The 17,089-nt window shown below is 39.4% G+C and overlaps 1 protein-coding gene across 4 annotated transcripts in view; it reads right to left on the reverse strand.

Moving 5' to 3' along the window:
- The window catches only part of PACRG (parkin coregulated), a 323,734-nt gene that overhangs the window by 83,830 nt on the left and 222,815 nt on the right, over nucleotides 1–17,089 (reverse strand). The window lies entirely within an intron of this gene.

Here is a 17,089-nt window from a genome sequence, read left to right on the forward strand (position 1 = left end):
TTCTTTTCTCAATGTTAAACATGTCCAATTCTTTCAATCTTTTCATTAGGCTAGGTTTCCAGCCCTCTGATTATCCTTGTTGCCCTCTTCTGAACTTGTTCCAATTTGTTGGCATTCTTCTTGAAGTGGGTGTCCAGAACTAGACACCACACTCAAGATGAGGCCTAACCAGTACCAAATAGAGGAGAACTAGTACCTTGTGGGAATTGGAGACTATATTTCTGTTAATGCAGCCTAAAATAGCATTTGCCTTTTTTGTAGCCACATCACCCTGCTGGCTCATATTCAGCTTGTGATCTACAACAACTCCAATATCCTTCTCACTTGTAGTATTGCTGAGCCAGGTATCTCCCATCTCGTAACTGTGTTTTTTTGGTTTCTTTTTCCTAGGTGCAGTACTTTGTATTTATCTGTGTTGAACTTCATTCTGCTGTTTTCAGCCCAGTGAGCAAGCCTATCTAGATCATTTTGAATTTTGCTCTGTCTTTTCAGGGTGTCACCTATTCCACCCAATTGTGTGTCACCCACAAATGTGATTAGCATTTCCGTATCTCCTGACCCAGTCATTAATACAAATATTGAATAGTACTGGGCCCAGGACTGAGCCTTGGGGCACCCCACTTGTTACCTCCTCCCAGTTGGAGAAGGAGCCATTAATCATCACCCTCTGGCTACGATTCTGTAGCCAACTGTGTATCCACCTGACAGTGTTCTATCCAGCCCACACGTAGATAATTTGCTAATCAGAATATCATGGGGCACCTGGTCAAAAGCTTTGCTGAAGTCAAGATATACAATGTCTACAGCATTCCCTCTGTCTATCAGGGAGATAATCCAAACAAAACATAAATTCAGATTAGATTGGCAGGATTTATTCTTGACAAATCTATGCTGGCTTGTTGTTATTACTATGTTGTTTTCTAGGTGTCTGCATAGTGATTGCTTTGTAATCTGTTCCAGAATTTCCCCAGGGATTGATGTCAGGCTGACTGGTCTGTAGTTTCCAGGTTCCTCCTTTTTGCCCTTTTTGTAGATAGGGACAACATTAGCTCTCCTACATTCATCTGGCATCTCACCCATTTCCCATGATTGCAAGAAGATAATGGACAGTGGTTCTGGGAGTTCTTCAGCCAGTTCCTTCAATACCCTTGGAGATCAGAACTCATTCAAGGTAATATGGTATTCCTTGACTTCAAAGGTTATTCTGCATGAGCAAATGAAGTCCAGGAGTCTAGTTACTAGAAAATACAGATACTACTCATTTATTTAATGTGAATATAGATACACTGATTTACAGTGTTTTCAAATTGCCACACTATGGGACCTTTCTTTCTGACAATTTTATTACATATACCTACATCTCAACAGTTTTAGGATTGGCAGGTGAGCAACATCCCATTCCCTGAGATTTAAGGGCCAAAATCCAAGAGCTGAGAGCAAGGCCTTAAAATACATATGGAAGAACTGTGAGGAACTGTGGGATTTGGTTAAATGGACAAAGAATTCAGATAAAACTTAACTAACCAGGTGATAGGATACCCCAGAGTCAAGAGAAAACATTTTTGGTAGCTGAGCAGGTGGCAAAAGTGTCCAGCAGCTGCAGTGCTTACTGGCATGCCTGCAAGGGCTCAAATACCATGCAGAGTTAACCCACAGCACTCCTGACACGAGGGGTGTTTTTCTAGGCATTGCGATACTATTGATGGAAATGATTTGGACAAGAGAAGCAGCTGTGAAAAAGCTCCTCTACACCCCCAGTTGCTCCAAACTGTTGGACGTCTGGGTATCCAGCACCTCTGCCCTTTAGGAAAGAAACATCAGCTGCTGCGATCTCTCAGGCTGGAACATTTTAGTTTAGTTTTTTCAAGTTTTAGCCCCACAGGTGTCTTTGGAAGTAGGAATGGAACCAAAAACATCTGAAACACCTAGAATTTATAAGAAAACACTATAGCATAGCTAACTCTAAATTTAAAAGTTCAGTGTCCATAGTATCCCAGTCTCCAGGGTTTCTGGGGAAAGGGCCTGCAAAACTACCATCCATCAGCCATTGAAGAAACAATAGAAATGTTTCACAAAGCATTCCTCTAAAAACACACATTTGACCCAACAAGGCACTGCTTTCCTGACAAAAGGAGTTATGTTATAAGATAAAGTACATTGTGTCTCATGTTTGACAAATCAGAGGAAGAAGCGGGAGCCAGTCCCCTAGTCCCACATTCGCAGCTATGTGACCACAGTTCCAAACAATAGATACTGTGTTGGTAGACAGCAAAATAAACAATAGGCCTTTCAAACAATATATCAGTAGGAAGAACACACAAATTAGTCAACAAGGGGGGGGGTGGATTAATTCTTTGCATTCTTCTAGTGGTGATATTCTAGAGCTCAGTAGAAAGGATGTTTTGTTTATCTTCCCTCTCCCCCCCCCCCCCAGTGTGGGTTTCTGCTTCTCCCTTTTCATCAATGAGGAATTTCTGTCTGGCTGCACCTGGCCTGACCAGCACTCAGCTGGGTCCTGAAGATCACTGCCTACTATTTTACTCCCGCTTAGCATTCAGCCTCTTTCCCAACAGCTGCAGGAGCTGTGCTGCCCCTTTGATCTGGAAGGCAAGCTCATAATTTCCATTGCCAACATCAATAGACTATCAGCCTGCCTTAGCAACTCAAAACTGCCAGTTGTTCCTCCAGCCAAGGAATAGGAGAAGCAGAGACTGAACTCAAGCTAAGAAAGCCCAACCGGCAGCACTGCTCAGGATGAATAAATGGTGTTATATGATTAGTAAGCCACATTGCCCCCTAGCTGTCCAAAATAAAAGCCAAAAACAAAATGCAAAGAACCATTACCGCCATTGAGAGCTCAATAAGATAATAAAATATTCTGGAAGACGCTAAGTGCTCAACAATCTTGGCACACATACAAGGCAGAGAAAATTAATTATTTATTCTTGATATGAAATCAGCCCTTCCCCTATTACCAATCATTTCTGGAATAAAATAAGAATGTGAGTAACAGATAAAAATGAAGAAATAGATGTGACTCAGAGGAGAACTAAGAAAACTCTGAATTCAAAAATCTGAAGCCAATACAAGTTTCTTTTAAAGCCTGATAAAACTGTGAGCTGCATTTGCAAGACTGTTGAAGTCACATATAGTTTGCAAATTACAATCATGTATACAGGTTTCAGAACTTTATTTCTCAAATGCTGACAGCAACTTTAAAATAGAGGCTATAAAATACACACACACAGACGCACGTTCACACACACGCATGCACAGAGATGTGTTAAATGCACATTTTAATATCCATTACCAAAATGAGTTAGTATACAGTACATATCACTAGAAATAACACATTTCATATAAAATGCAGCTATATTATTCAAATCACAGTGTACTTAAATAGTTTTTTTTTCTGATAGCCATCAAATAATGTCCATATAGTTCTAAAATGTATGCATTTATGTGAAATCATTTAGACACTGGTCAGAACCCTGTTGCTGATTTACGTTAATTTCACGGAAATTGCACAAAGTTTTATGGGCAAATTGCTGCTCACTAACAAGGTGCTGATTGATTTCCAGCATGTGTGCTCAACAGCATGACTGACTGTGTGCCCAAAAAATGCAACTAGCATCTTGTGAATGAGAAGTAATTTGCAGGATGACTCGTGTATTTCTCTTATGCAAATGAAATCAGCAATAAGTTTCTGACCAGTATCCTTGAAAATATTCCAAATTAATTCCAACACCTATACTTCTTCACTTAATTGTCAATCCCCAAAATACATATTTGAACACCTCTAATTTAAATCAACAAGGCTCAATGGCTTAAGCATCTGGCTGCAGAGTCAAAGGTTGGGAGTTCAGATCTCCATTATGTGTCCTTGACAGGGACTGGACTTAATGATCCACAGAGTCTCTTTCAGCTCTGTGTTTCCAAGATGATGATGATGATTAGCATATGACCACAGACAAACAACCTGTGTTTGTGATTAGCTTGATTCTTCTCCATATAGATAATGTGATCCATTTGCATGGACTGATCAAAGTGCAATCCTAATACGCTCAGTCTTTTAATGCCATAGCTGCCCATTGGGGCGTACCACAGATCCAGAACTTGTTTGAGTCCAGTAATGAATTGCATGATTTCATTCCTTCTTTTTTCACTACTTCAGTTAAAATGCAAAAGCATTCATCAGAGTCTTAACTCCTTCAAAATATAACCAGCTGCCTATTAAACTTGTCAGAATTTAAACTGGTTTTCAGAGGTATAAGCCTTAAGAATGGTGAATAGTATTTTGTTTCTAGAACAAGGCTCTTCCCCTGCTTCCTTACTAATAGAGTTCCAAGCAGACTTCTGAAAAGTTAATCCTGAGAACCAGTGTGTCCTTGAAAACATTGTGGGTTATGCCATAAGAGGCTGCCGACGCAAGGGAAGCTGGAAGAAACCATGCATTCCTCACCTGCATAAACAGAAGTGCCTTTTTACATTGAACTAAACACTTTTAGATACTTGCCAGTATGGGGAGTGGTGGAGGGTGGGAGCTAATAAAACAGTGGGTTTTAAGCTTTTCACCTTCAATGAATACTATTCTTTAAAAGCAATGTGTCCTCTTCTTTCAAATATGGCCTTCAGGACCACTTTACAAATCCATAAAATGATGATAACAACAACAGGGAAAATCAATCAGCAATCTAATGAGCAGTTAAAAATGAAGGGAAAAATCAATATAAGTTGATGTCAGTGAGTCCAAGAAACAAAGAACATATGGCTCAAGATGTCACCCATCAAGAAAAGCACTGTCAGGGAAAATAAAAGATAGCTGGAAAAATGAACATCCAGCCACTATGACTGAACAGATGGACTTCACCTGGTACTAGAAAAGATCACAAAGGCGTTATCAAGGGAATTCAACAACTGTTTTCAGTGCAAGGGTCTTCAGTAGAGATTCCATCTTTGTGGCCAGAGAATAGCATCCAATGAAGATTTCAGCTGGCTGGGAGGTTTTTATGGGAGCAAGTGGTTCTTCCTTTATTAACAGAAAGCAAACATTGAAACTGGTTGGTTGGCAGGAACTAGGGTATCCAGCAAATAATAAGTAGTAAAGAAGTTGTGCATACTCTTTGTCATCCCCAACATGCTGGGACTGCCACCTTTCATTTTAATTTATTAGTTATTTCCTTCAGTATCAATTTTTGAAAGCAGATCGTACTCAGGGGCATCCAAGGTCTAGGTGCATACAACAGACAATAAATATTTGAAGCCAGACTGCTGTAAATTCATTAAAAAAAACCCTAGAAACTTTCCTCCCAACTAACCTCATTTTATCACTACTCTGCATGATACTTCAGTCTTAAATGAGATAAATTGAGCCAGGTCATAAAATCCTTATTTGACCCCACATTTTTTTAGCATTTCTTAAAGTGGTTTCATTGGAATGAGATGTTCAAGCAAAATAGTGGCTTTACAGATTCAGCAGTTCCTGGATGGAGCTGATTTTCTGGCCTGGCTCAGGTTTCAGGACTGGGACTGCTTTAGTACCCTCAGATCTGCAACTGGAGAACAAGGAGAACATCACTTTCTTAATGCCTGTAAACCAGTGGTGGTTCCCAAACCTTTTTGAGTTACAAGCCCTTTTTTATAATAGCTACCGTATTTTTCTCTCCATAAGACGCACCTCTCCATAAGATGCACCAAATTTTTAGGCGAAGAAAACAGGAAAAAATAATCTGGGAATTTCGCTCCATAAGACGCATACACTTTTTCCCCAATATTTTTTTGGAAAAAAAGTGCGTCTTATGGTGCGAAAAATACGGTAAGTAATGCATGACCCCCCACTACATTTGCAAAAGTAGGCTGTTGTTATCCCTCCCTGACATGGCTGCTGCTGCTCGCCCTCCTACTGTTCCTGCCACTGACTCTGCTGCCAGAGGAGGTTAAAGGTAGGGAGAAGAGAAGGCAAAAGTCTTCAAAGATGGGCCAGAGGGCAGAAGGACATCACGGTACCCAGGGAGGGGGCAAAATCTTCATGTAGAGAGGATCCCTTTCTGAAACTGGCACAAAGCTGTCCTTTCACCTGCTGCAAAAGAAGCAGGCTGTCTGTTTTTGTGCCCCCCTCTGGGGAGGGGGCACAAAATTTGTTGTGTTTGTTTTTTCTTTTTAGTCTTCCTCCTCTTCCTTAGGCTCTCTAGAAGTGATAACTCATGTTTAAAAAAATCAGTTTCTTGTGGAAGCGGCAGCAATTATGGTATCTTTACCCTGGCGTTTCTTTCTTTGTAAAAATTACTTCCAGTCGTCCTTTCTCAGAAAGTAAAAGCTTCTCTCCCCCCCCCCCCAGGACTATTTCTCATACATACACATACCCACTAACTTTAACATTCTGTTCCAAAAATTATTATAGGTGAAAATAAAATAAAAATAAGGAGTAAAAAAAGAGAAGAAAAGGATGGCACTTTGAAGATTAACTTTTATGTTTTTAATGTGAGCTTTTGTGGATGAGTCCACTTCATCACACATAAGTCTTATATCTGATGAAGTGGACTTGTCCATGAAACATCACATTAAAAAATATAAAAGTTAGTCTTCAAAGTGCCACCACATTTTTATCTTTTTTCACTCTTTATTTTTACTTTGTTTTCCCCTATACTCCTTGCACAGGCTGACAGGGCTATCCCTTCTACAACTGTTCCAAAAGGTAAAAAAACCAATTATTTAACAACACATATAAGATGACCCATGATCCCCCCCCCAAATTTTTTTTATGACACCTCCCCTTGGGGGTCACAACCTTCAGTCTGGAAAACACTGCTGTAGGCCTTTTCAGCAACTCTTGATTTTACTGATCAATGTATAGTTTGTGGCAAATGAAATAATATTTCAAATAGCAGATTACACTTTTGAATTGCCACATCTTACTTGACACTTTCAAAGGCTGCTTTTAAAAGTAAACGGTAAGTTCCTAAATTCACCAGAGAATAAATGAACAGCATAAAAAATATCAAAGAGAATTAAGTCTCCATGTTAATAAACATTTTTTTCAGTGATGCATGGTTTGCTTTGCTTCACAGATTTTGCTTTTAGCCCAGAGCAAACTATTTTAAAACACAAATAAAAAATAACTGTTTATGAATCTACATCTGACAGCAGGGAGTAAATTGCTTAATAAATTGTACATCCAGCATTTTTTTCAGCCCCAACTTTTGGCTTAACTTACATTGAATTAAACAAGAGGAACTTAAATTTGTTGGATTACAAGGTAGCAGAATTATAGTTCTTTCTTCCAAAACCTTTAGAGCCATAGTCAGGCATTTATTAGAATTTATTCTCCTCAGTTTACTCATTTTAAATTTCTTCTGACTTAACTATGTAACTGATTCCAACCAGAAGAACAAGAAAGGTAAAAATAGCTTTTTTGTGTCATATAGTAAGAATGATAGCACAAGAATATTATTAATTCTACCATCATCTTGTGAATCTAGCTTTGTGTTGCCAGCAGGCAAAGACTCCTTTAATCAACTGACCTTGTTGCTATGACAGAGGGTGGCCTTTAATAAAAGCGAAGTGTGCTGTTTATATACTGCCCCAAAGAACTTAAAACACTCTCTGGGCAGTTTAGAATAAAAGTATGCCAGCTACACATTGCCCCTCGCCCAGTGAGCTGGGTACTCAATTTATTAACCTTGCAAGAATGGAACGTTGAGTCAACCTTGAGCTGACTACCTGAACCTTTTGGGATCAAACTCAGTTTGTGAGCAGGGTCTTGACTGTAGCACTACAGTAACCACTGTGCCATGAAGAAGCCTTCATTTGAAGAATTATCCTCCTTTTTGTTGACATGAGAGTGGACACACTACCCTCAGTGGGTTTTCCTGATTGAGCAGGAGTACTAGAGGTTTTGATTGGTAAGTGTATCCAATACGCCCTCTCTTTTTAAAAAACTAATATGTTTTGGGAGGGGTTATAAAAATGGTGCAAACAATACACACTGATATAATACTGATATATGGCAAGAAGGATAGGAGATGGCTTATAAATTCTGTATGAACTCCAGATATGATGTCAGTCCCAGAAGTGGACATTCTGAAGGCATTGTTCAGATCATTCATCTGAAATAACTAATAGTTGCCTAGATAGATATTTCAGCAAAATTAAATTTATCCCTTTTCATTGTGTGTGTATGTGTGTACACAGGCACATACTTCACAGAAGTTACTAAATTCTGTGACTTATTGATTGATTTATATCCCATCTTTATCTCAGTGCTGTGTCTCAAGGTGGCTACCTCACCACAATCTTGTGCAGTATGATGAACAGCAGTGTATTTCCACATAAATTATAGCAATAATGTCTTAATTGTGATGATATTTGCATATATTAATTTAAATTAGAATATGCAAATTTAATAAAACAGGTCATCTTTTTATGAACATTGTCCTCCTTTTTGGTGATGTTTGTCCTCTTGCTTGGTGATGGAACAGTGCCAAACCTACTATGGAAGGGCCTATTAACTGGATATATCATGAATGTTTCTTTTACTAGTATATTTTTAAAACTGAGTTTTAATTTCTAAACACATTTTTCATTTTTTTTTCATTTTTACTATTTTAATATAAGCCTCTATGTTGCTTTCAGGGTGAAAAGGGTTGCTAGAAGTAAGGTGAATAAATAAATAAGTAAGGAGACAGGGTAGTGAAATACAGTAGCAATAGAGTTGCATTTGACTGGTGGCAGATAGAGGCTCTCTGTAGCTTGCATAATTAAATTGTGAACCACCCAGAGAGAGCTTTAAGCACCATGGGGCAGTATATATATATTGTTTTCTCTGCTCTGCAGTGATGGTTACCACCTAGATTTTATGAGTCTCTCTCTCTCTGTAAGGTACTAGGATTTGAAGATATCTACAACACAGGACCATGGCAGTAAGGCAACCTTCTTCTTCTGAATATATACAACTACAATGCCCATAATATCAGTTTTGCTGGATGGGGTTGATACCAGAAAGATACTGGTTGGGGAAAAACTGCAGGCCTAGATACAGTACTTTATTCTTTGTGTGACCGTTTTTAAGCAGAGAGACTGACCTGTCTTTTTCTGCACTAGAATATCAGATGGTTTACTGCAGCTGAAGTTGGTACAACTCAGGATGCTACATTGTCTATTTCCTAAATCCCACTCCTTCATCAACACCACAGTTCTGTTTCAGATTAGCGTGCCTGACTTCAGATATTAAACCAAGGCACTTGCTTATTTTTAGCACACAAACAAATTAGTTATCTCTTTCATAAATCAACATTTATCTGCATCAAGTCTTTAACATATAAATTCATTAAAGTTATCCAAAAACTGCAGGCTTTAGTGCCATAGCATAATCTCTTGAAAGGTAATTCACCAGATTCTCTAGGTTTAGCAAGGTTTGAGACACATCTGGACAAATCTGTGTATTGTTTTCACATTTTAAAAATATATTCTTTTAAAAAGATTAGTATTATTATATAAATAATATGCATATACCCATACATTCCTAAGCATATATAGCTTTTTGTAAATAATTAAATTGCTAGCAGCCTATAAAAACAGGAACATGTTTTGTTAGAAACTCTAAAATGCTCTATAAAACAATAGCTGTGATGCAATACAATGCAGTGACAACAGCAGCAGTATAACAATAACAGCAATTCATCTTTGGTTCTCCTGCATAATTCCACTAGAAATGAATGGGAACTGTGTAGCAGTAACCTAATGTTATTCTTCATTCTAGAGCTATGTTGGATCAGAAGCTCTGCGAACACATGTGCATGTTTTCGAAAAGATGTCACCTTGCTTTTTAAAATAAAAAAGGGAGAGTTCAGAGTTAGCAAAGACTGCAACTGGAAACCAAAGTCAAAATCTTCCATACTACGTGAAGGAAAGACAGTAAAGAAAGACAAGGACAAAAATCAACTCATTTGAAATGCAGTTTTGGAGAAGAGCCATATAGGTTTCACAGACCATTAGAAAGGCAGAAAATATTAAGTAAGTCCATCTCCAGCCACAAAGCAAAAAATAGTAATTTCACAGCTTAAATGAGTAAGCTTCTGAATATTTTTTCCTGACTGACATCTTCAAAAGTTCAGATTGCCCCAAATCTTCCCCTTTGGAGACTTGTGTCAGGAGCCTTGTCTCAGGAATTCAGAGAGAATGTTTACTGAAAGCACCCAGGGTTGGGACAGGTACAACTGTTCTGTATCTTTGTAATGCAGAAATACTTTGAATGCACCTTACAAAATGGTATGCTAATTCCCTAAAAATACATGGCAGAATATCTCCCTTTTTTGAAGACCATCACTGAATTTCTTTTTTAAAAGCAGGCCTGGTTTTTTTACTCTTTAAAGAAAACTCGACTTTTGACTCTGCTTCTATGACCTTTAATTGCCTTAGAACTCTGAAAAGTTTTCCTTTCCCCACCCATGAAGCTGCAACAATATATCTACTTTGTAGAGTTCTTGTTATAAAGCTTTGTTCATATATGCTTGGGATTACATAATGTGTTTCTCACATTTGAAATGCCTTTTTAAGGCACAAATATTTCACCCTACAGGCTGGAGTCATTTCAAATTTAAGGGAAAAAAGTGGTTGGGACCAACCCTTCTCTTTCAAGATTTGCAAAACTGGACTTTCCAATTTATATGAACTATTTTAAAGCTGAGGACATTTGGGTTTGCCCATTTCTGAATGGGAGGGGGAATTTATTGTTTAAAAAATCTATTCCAAAATATCCTAAAATTATATTGCTGCTAACTAATCTCTCTACTCAAAAAACTACTTATCAATCAGATATAAGAAATATTTGATAAAATTAGACATTGTATTCTATGTTATCAGAATCAGTAAGAAGTAAAAATAGAATGCTTCAATATGCACCAGTATAAATAATGCCCTTAAGATAGCGGAAACTAAATGTCTGTGCAAGGATAGTGTATCAACATATATCAGAAATTGTCTTCTTTCCTGCAACATGTGCCAAATTAATTTTATTGTATCATTATAAGCCACGTTGAATAAATTGGGTCCATGTTGCACATACATGTATTTCTCACATATATTCTTTCTCACATAAATGGGACTCAATGTGGCTTACAACTGAATGGAATAAAACCAATTAAAACATGAAATGAATAAAACTGCAACAATATTAAGATGCTATTTTAAACATAATGATAAAAGAAATTGCAGCATTTACCCATTTAAAAGGTCATTCCAGAAAAAGGGTGAACAGATGTTTGGAGACTGTTTACTGTTGTAGCTCTGTGACCTTCTGCCAAGCTTGAAGTAGCCAGATCAGTCATCCCTCCACTCTATCCTGTTGAATGCCAGATCTCTATCCAATAAATCCCAGCTAATACAAGATCTTATTCTGGAGAAGGATCCAGATCTGGCTTGCATAACCAAAACATGGATGGGCAGCGATGGGGGTGTCCCTCTGTCTCTTGCCTGACCCTCCGGTTATGCTGTCCAGCACCAGGGTAGACAGGAGGGGCGGGGGGAGTTGCCATTGTTTATAAGGACTCCCTTGAGATTGCCAAGCTCATTGAGGTGCCGACACCAGGCCTAGAGGCCCTCCATGTGTCGATTGGGGCAGAGGTGGTACTGGAATTTTGCTGGCATTCCAATGCTCCTTGCAACCCAGCCACTTCCCTTCCAGAGTTGGCGGACTTTGTCTCTGTGGCACTGTTGGGATCCCTGAGGCTGATCATCTTGGGTGATTTTAACATCCATGCGGAGGTGGAGGTTACCAGTTCAGCTCTTGAGTGCTTGGAAACCATGGGTTCCTTGGACATGTCCCAACATGTTAAGGGCCCCACACATGTGGGTGGTTACATGCTGGACCTGGTTTTCTCCACTGAGCAGTGGCCCAATGGTGACTGACCTTTGGCTGGTGCCCTCGTCGTGGTCGGACCACTACCTGATAAAGTGCATCCTCACAGTAGCCCTTTCTTCCCATGGGGAGGAGATACCTATTTTGATGATCCGTCCTCACAGACTACTGGATCCTATTGCATTCCAGGATTCTATGCAAGGAATTCCTACTCTGGCTGGCGCTTCTGTTGAGGTTCTGGTGGATGGCTGGTATGCTGCCACCGCCAGGGCTGTAGACATAATCGCTCCTAAATGCCCTCTCCAGCGCAGAGCCCAACCAGTGCCCTGGTTTAACCAGGAACTGCAGGCTATGAAGCGGAACAGGAGAAGGCTGGAGAGCAATTGGAGGCAGAACTCGACAGAAAACAACTTAAAAGCTGCCAAGTTTGACTAAACGTTACCTAGTCAAGGTAAAGGCTGCCAGAAAAGCCTACTTCACTGTCCAGATAAGCAAAGTATCTAACCAGGAGGCAGAACTCTTCCATACAGTATGTGATCTATGTGGTCACAATGACTGGCCTCCATCTATCATTTCTTGTGACCATTTTTAAAATTAAAAGTGAAGGCCATCTGCCGGGATCTAGCACCCTATTTGAAAACAGTGGACTGAGCTGAGACATCCAGTGCAGCATCTTGAGAATTACTCATTTTCAACCTGTGATGTCCGCAGAGCTGGACAAGGTCCTTGATCGTTGCAAAGCCACCACCTCCTCCCTTGACCCTTGCCCGTCCTGGCTAATCAAAACAGCCAGGCCAGTAACAATCAAATGGGCTACTGCAATAATAAATGGGTCTTTTCGGGTGGGCAAGGTTCCTCTGATCCTTAAGAAGACACTCATTAGGCCCATTAGGAAGAAACTGAACTTGGCGGTGGACAATACTGACAATTATAGGCCCGTCGCCAATGTTTCCTTCCTTAGCAAGGTAGTTGATGGTCTTCAGGCTCTCTTGGGTGAAACCAATGCTCTGGATCCATTTCAGTCGGGCTTCAGGCCGCACCATGGCACAGAAATGGCACTGGTCGCCCTGCTTGATGGCCTATTGAGGGATATGGAGGTCCTTGATATCTCAGCCACCTTTGATACCATCGACCATGGAATCCTCCTGGAGAGGCTCTCCGAGTTGGGGATTGGTGGCCTTGCTCTTGCTTGGCTCCGATCATTCTTCAAGACTCATCCTCAGAGAGACCAGCTTGGGGAGAATGTATTGGCCCCATAGTCCCTCAATTGTGGGGTACTGCAGGGTTTGATCATCTCCCCAGTGATGTTTAATATCTATGTGAGGCCACTGGGATGGGTCATCTGGGGGCGTGAAGTCTCGTGTCAGCAGTATGCTGATGACACTCAGCTCCTTTTTTGCATTTGCAGTGGATGCCATTCTGTCTCTTGAGTGCTGCCTGGGAGCATTCTGCAATGGATGCAATCGAATGGACTAAGGTTGAACCCAGACAAGACGGAGGTCTTGTGGGTCGGCACCCCTGATGTCAGTGGTCTGGGAAACTCCCTCTTGTGGGGGGACTCTCACCATGGATACCAGTGTGGTTTGCAGTCTGGGAGTTCATCCGTGGTTCGTTCTGCCCCTTTACATCTTCAGCAGATCACCCAGCTGCGTCCCTATCTAAACACAGGGGCCCTCACCATGTTTGTCCATGCGCTTGTTGTCTCAAGAATAGACTACTGTAATGCTCTCTATGTGGGGCTTCCTTTGAGACTGATGCAGAAGCTTCAAATGGTCCAGAACACTGCAGCCAGACTATTAACAGGGTTGAAAAGATTCTATCACATCTCCCCCATCCTGGCCACCTTACACTGGTTACCTATTCGCTTCTGCATTGATTTTGAGATGCTATTACATACAAAGCCCTAAACAGTTTAGGAACTTGATACCTGGCAGAGCTCCTTCTTATACCCAGTTCTGCCCATTCCACACATTCCAGCCAGGCTGGGCAGTTGAAGGATCTAACTCTGAGAGAGGCCTGAAGGAAAAAAACTGAAAACTGGGCCTTCTCAGCAGTGGCCCCTTGTCTCTGGAACAACTTACCAACATAAATCCGCCTGGCCTTTAAGAGCAAAAGACCTGGCTCTACAAGCAGGCCTTCCCAACAGCCATTACTTAGCCTTACCTTTTCTTTTTCCTTTTTTCCCACCTTGGACTCTTGTAGTAAAATTGGGCCTAATTTTTTTAATGCATTTATGTTTTCATTTATTATATTTGTGTCTTTGATTTTTGTAGTTTGTGTAAACCACCCAGAGTAAACATGTTCTAGATGGGCAATATATAAGTCTACACAAACAAACAAACAAATTAAAGCCCTTCTGGAGCAAGTGAAATCAGCTGCCAAAGATGCAACTGAATGAAAAATCTATTTGCCTGCTCACAAGCTAATGACAGGGCAGAAGACAACCTAGCCTCCCTCTGAAGTCGAGATACTGTAGTAAGAGTATCAGATAATGTGATAAACAAAAAAACTAGCACACATTTTTAAAAGGAAAAGTTACTTTAAAATTTTTTGTTCAGTTCCCTGTTCTAGCAGTACACCATGTTAGCCTCCAAAAATGGGTGTTATTAATTCTCAGGATACTGATTAAATTTTACTCAATTGATCAGCTGAGGATTTAGTTATTTTATTGGTTTAAATTAGATACCCAGTAAATCAAATTTCATTTTTTAAAGACAGCATTTTAGCACTTTTAAAACCAGAATATATTTGTTATAATGGAAAAGTAATGCAGGAATATTTAACAGAATGTACATGGGCCAGAAGACCATTGAAAAATCATGTACCTTCATGTTTGTGAACCCTGGCATAGTATCCATCAGCTTTTTAAAAAGATTTTTTTAAAAGATTTTCTTTTTGAGACTATCTTTTCAAACATAGTTCTGTTTCTTAATGTCAGATCATTTCCCCCTTTTGGCTTTTAAAGACTTTCATATTGGGAAGTATAATGCAGAAAACTGTGAAATAAAACTGTCAGTTGAAGAGATAGGATACTTAAATTAATTGAGCTACTTACCGTAATATGTTTTTCTTACTGAAAGGTTACTATGGGATACTTCCAAGATTAGCATATGTGGGCATAACCCCAGGGAAAATTATAATAGGAACACAGAAACTTGTGGGGATCTGATTTTCTGTATTTCAAGAAACTGCCTACACTGGCTCCCACTTTTACCAGTGTTGATTCCCACCCCACATGATAGTATTTTCTTTCATGGGTTATTACACATACTGTGTATGTTCATTACACTTATATGCTTATATGTACAGGAAACAATAAAGCAAGAATGGAATTGCAGTGCTTGGTGTCAGTGAACTACTGTGGACTGGACTGGAACATTTTCAGTCAGATAACTGCAAAGTGTTTTACTCTGGAAATAACAAACTCAGAAGAAATGGAGAGGTTCCAATATTGAGATAAGATTTAGCTAAGGCAGTTAGGTGCTATAATGCAAGAACTGACTAAATAATATCAATCAGATTCCCGAGAAACTGATCAACATTACCATCAATGACGTTTATATTCCAGCTACAGATGCCGAAGATGAAATTGAAAGCTTTTATGCAAATATCCAGGGGCAAAGTAACCTGTACCAAAATAGGATGTGCTAAGAATCATAAGTGACTGGAACACAAAAGTAGGAAATAAAGCCAATGTCACTGGAAAATTTGGTCTTGGGATCAGAAATTAAGCAGAAGAATGACTTCTATTCTATGAAGCCAACAATCTCTTTATCACAATTACATGCTTAACACAACTGGACAGAAGACTGTACATGTGAACATCATCAGATGGCAATATAGAAATAAAATAGACTATATAATTTTAAGCAGAAGATGGAGAAGCCATATTCTCTTTGTCAAAAGAAGACCAGGAGCAGATTGTGATTCTTTTGTTCGTTCGTTCGTTCGTTCGTTCGTTCGTTCGTTCGTTCGTTCGTTCGTTCTTTATTTATTTATTTATTTATTTATTTATTTATTTATTTATTTATTTATTTATTTATTTATTTATTTATTTATTATAATCCATAGGCCACCTTTCTTCCAATGAGAAATATTATCTGGTTCCTGTTTGACACTGAGCTATGAAAAGCTCCTCTAAATGTTTGTAGTTCTATGTCAAGCAGGAACCGGAAATGGAGGCTCTGTGCCTGCCTCTTCTTTCCTTATTTGTATAGTCCCCAGTAGAGGCCATTGCTGGATGGCCTCAGGAGTTTCCTGCTTCAAAATCTGGAAGAAGGTAAGACCTTGGGGATATTCAGAGCAGGGGGAGGATATAGGATGGCAGGGGGGTGTCAAAATCCTGCCCCTGGTGGCAATGAGACCCCTGATGGCACCTCTGAGCATGGAGCACCTTGGCCATTAGTCTTTTAATAAAGGGAGAATGGAGCACCTTGGCCATTAGTCTTTTAATAAAGGGAGCTGTGACTCCAAAATGTTTAGGAACCACTGCACTAAAGCAATGCCTTTGACTGTGTGGATCATGAGAAGCTATGGATTTTTCTAAAAGAAATAGGTGTGCCTTAGGACTTGATTGTCCTGTATTGTGGATAGGAAACTACTGTTACAACAGAGTATATGTAGAAAGGCAGAACAGTTTCCTATAGGCGAAGGTGTCAGACAAGGGTGCATTTTATCTCCCTATCTGTTCAGTCTACCTGTATATACAAAACACATATACAAAAAATGGGACTAGATTCAGTTGAAAGAGTGAACATTCGTGGAAGAAACATCAATAATTTAATATATGCAGATTAAACAATTTTACTAGCAAAAAGCAGCAATGATATGACTGTTAGTGAAAGTGAAAGAAGAAAGTGTCAAAGCAGGACTGCAGCTAAACATTAAGAAGACCAAAATCATGACTACAGAACAACTGCACAGCGTTAATGTTGGCAGTGAAGAAACTGAAGAAATTGTTAAAGACTTTGTATAGCTTGACTCAATCATCAGTCCAAATAGAGACTCCTGTCAAGAAATCAGAAGAAAACTGACTCAGAAGAACAGTTGGAGTTTTTATACATAAACTTAAAAACGTAAAATGTGGATGTAGAATAATTTTGTGTATCATACCAATGAACACCAGAGAATAAACTGCTAGATAATTGATTCTATCTATAGGAGTTGACTTCAGGCACTGAGCAATGATTCTACATCATTTTTTTTATTTTTTTAATTTCCAAAACAAAAACAAAT

Source organism: Pogona vitticeps, chromosome 1 (genome assembly GCF_051106095.1).
Source record: "Pogona vitticeps strain Pit_001003342236 chromosome 1, PviZW2.1, whole genome shotgun sequence".
NCBI classification, from domain to species: domain Eukaryota; kingdom Metazoa; phylum Chordata; class Lepidosauria; order Squamata; family Agamidae; genus Pogona; species Pogona vitticeps.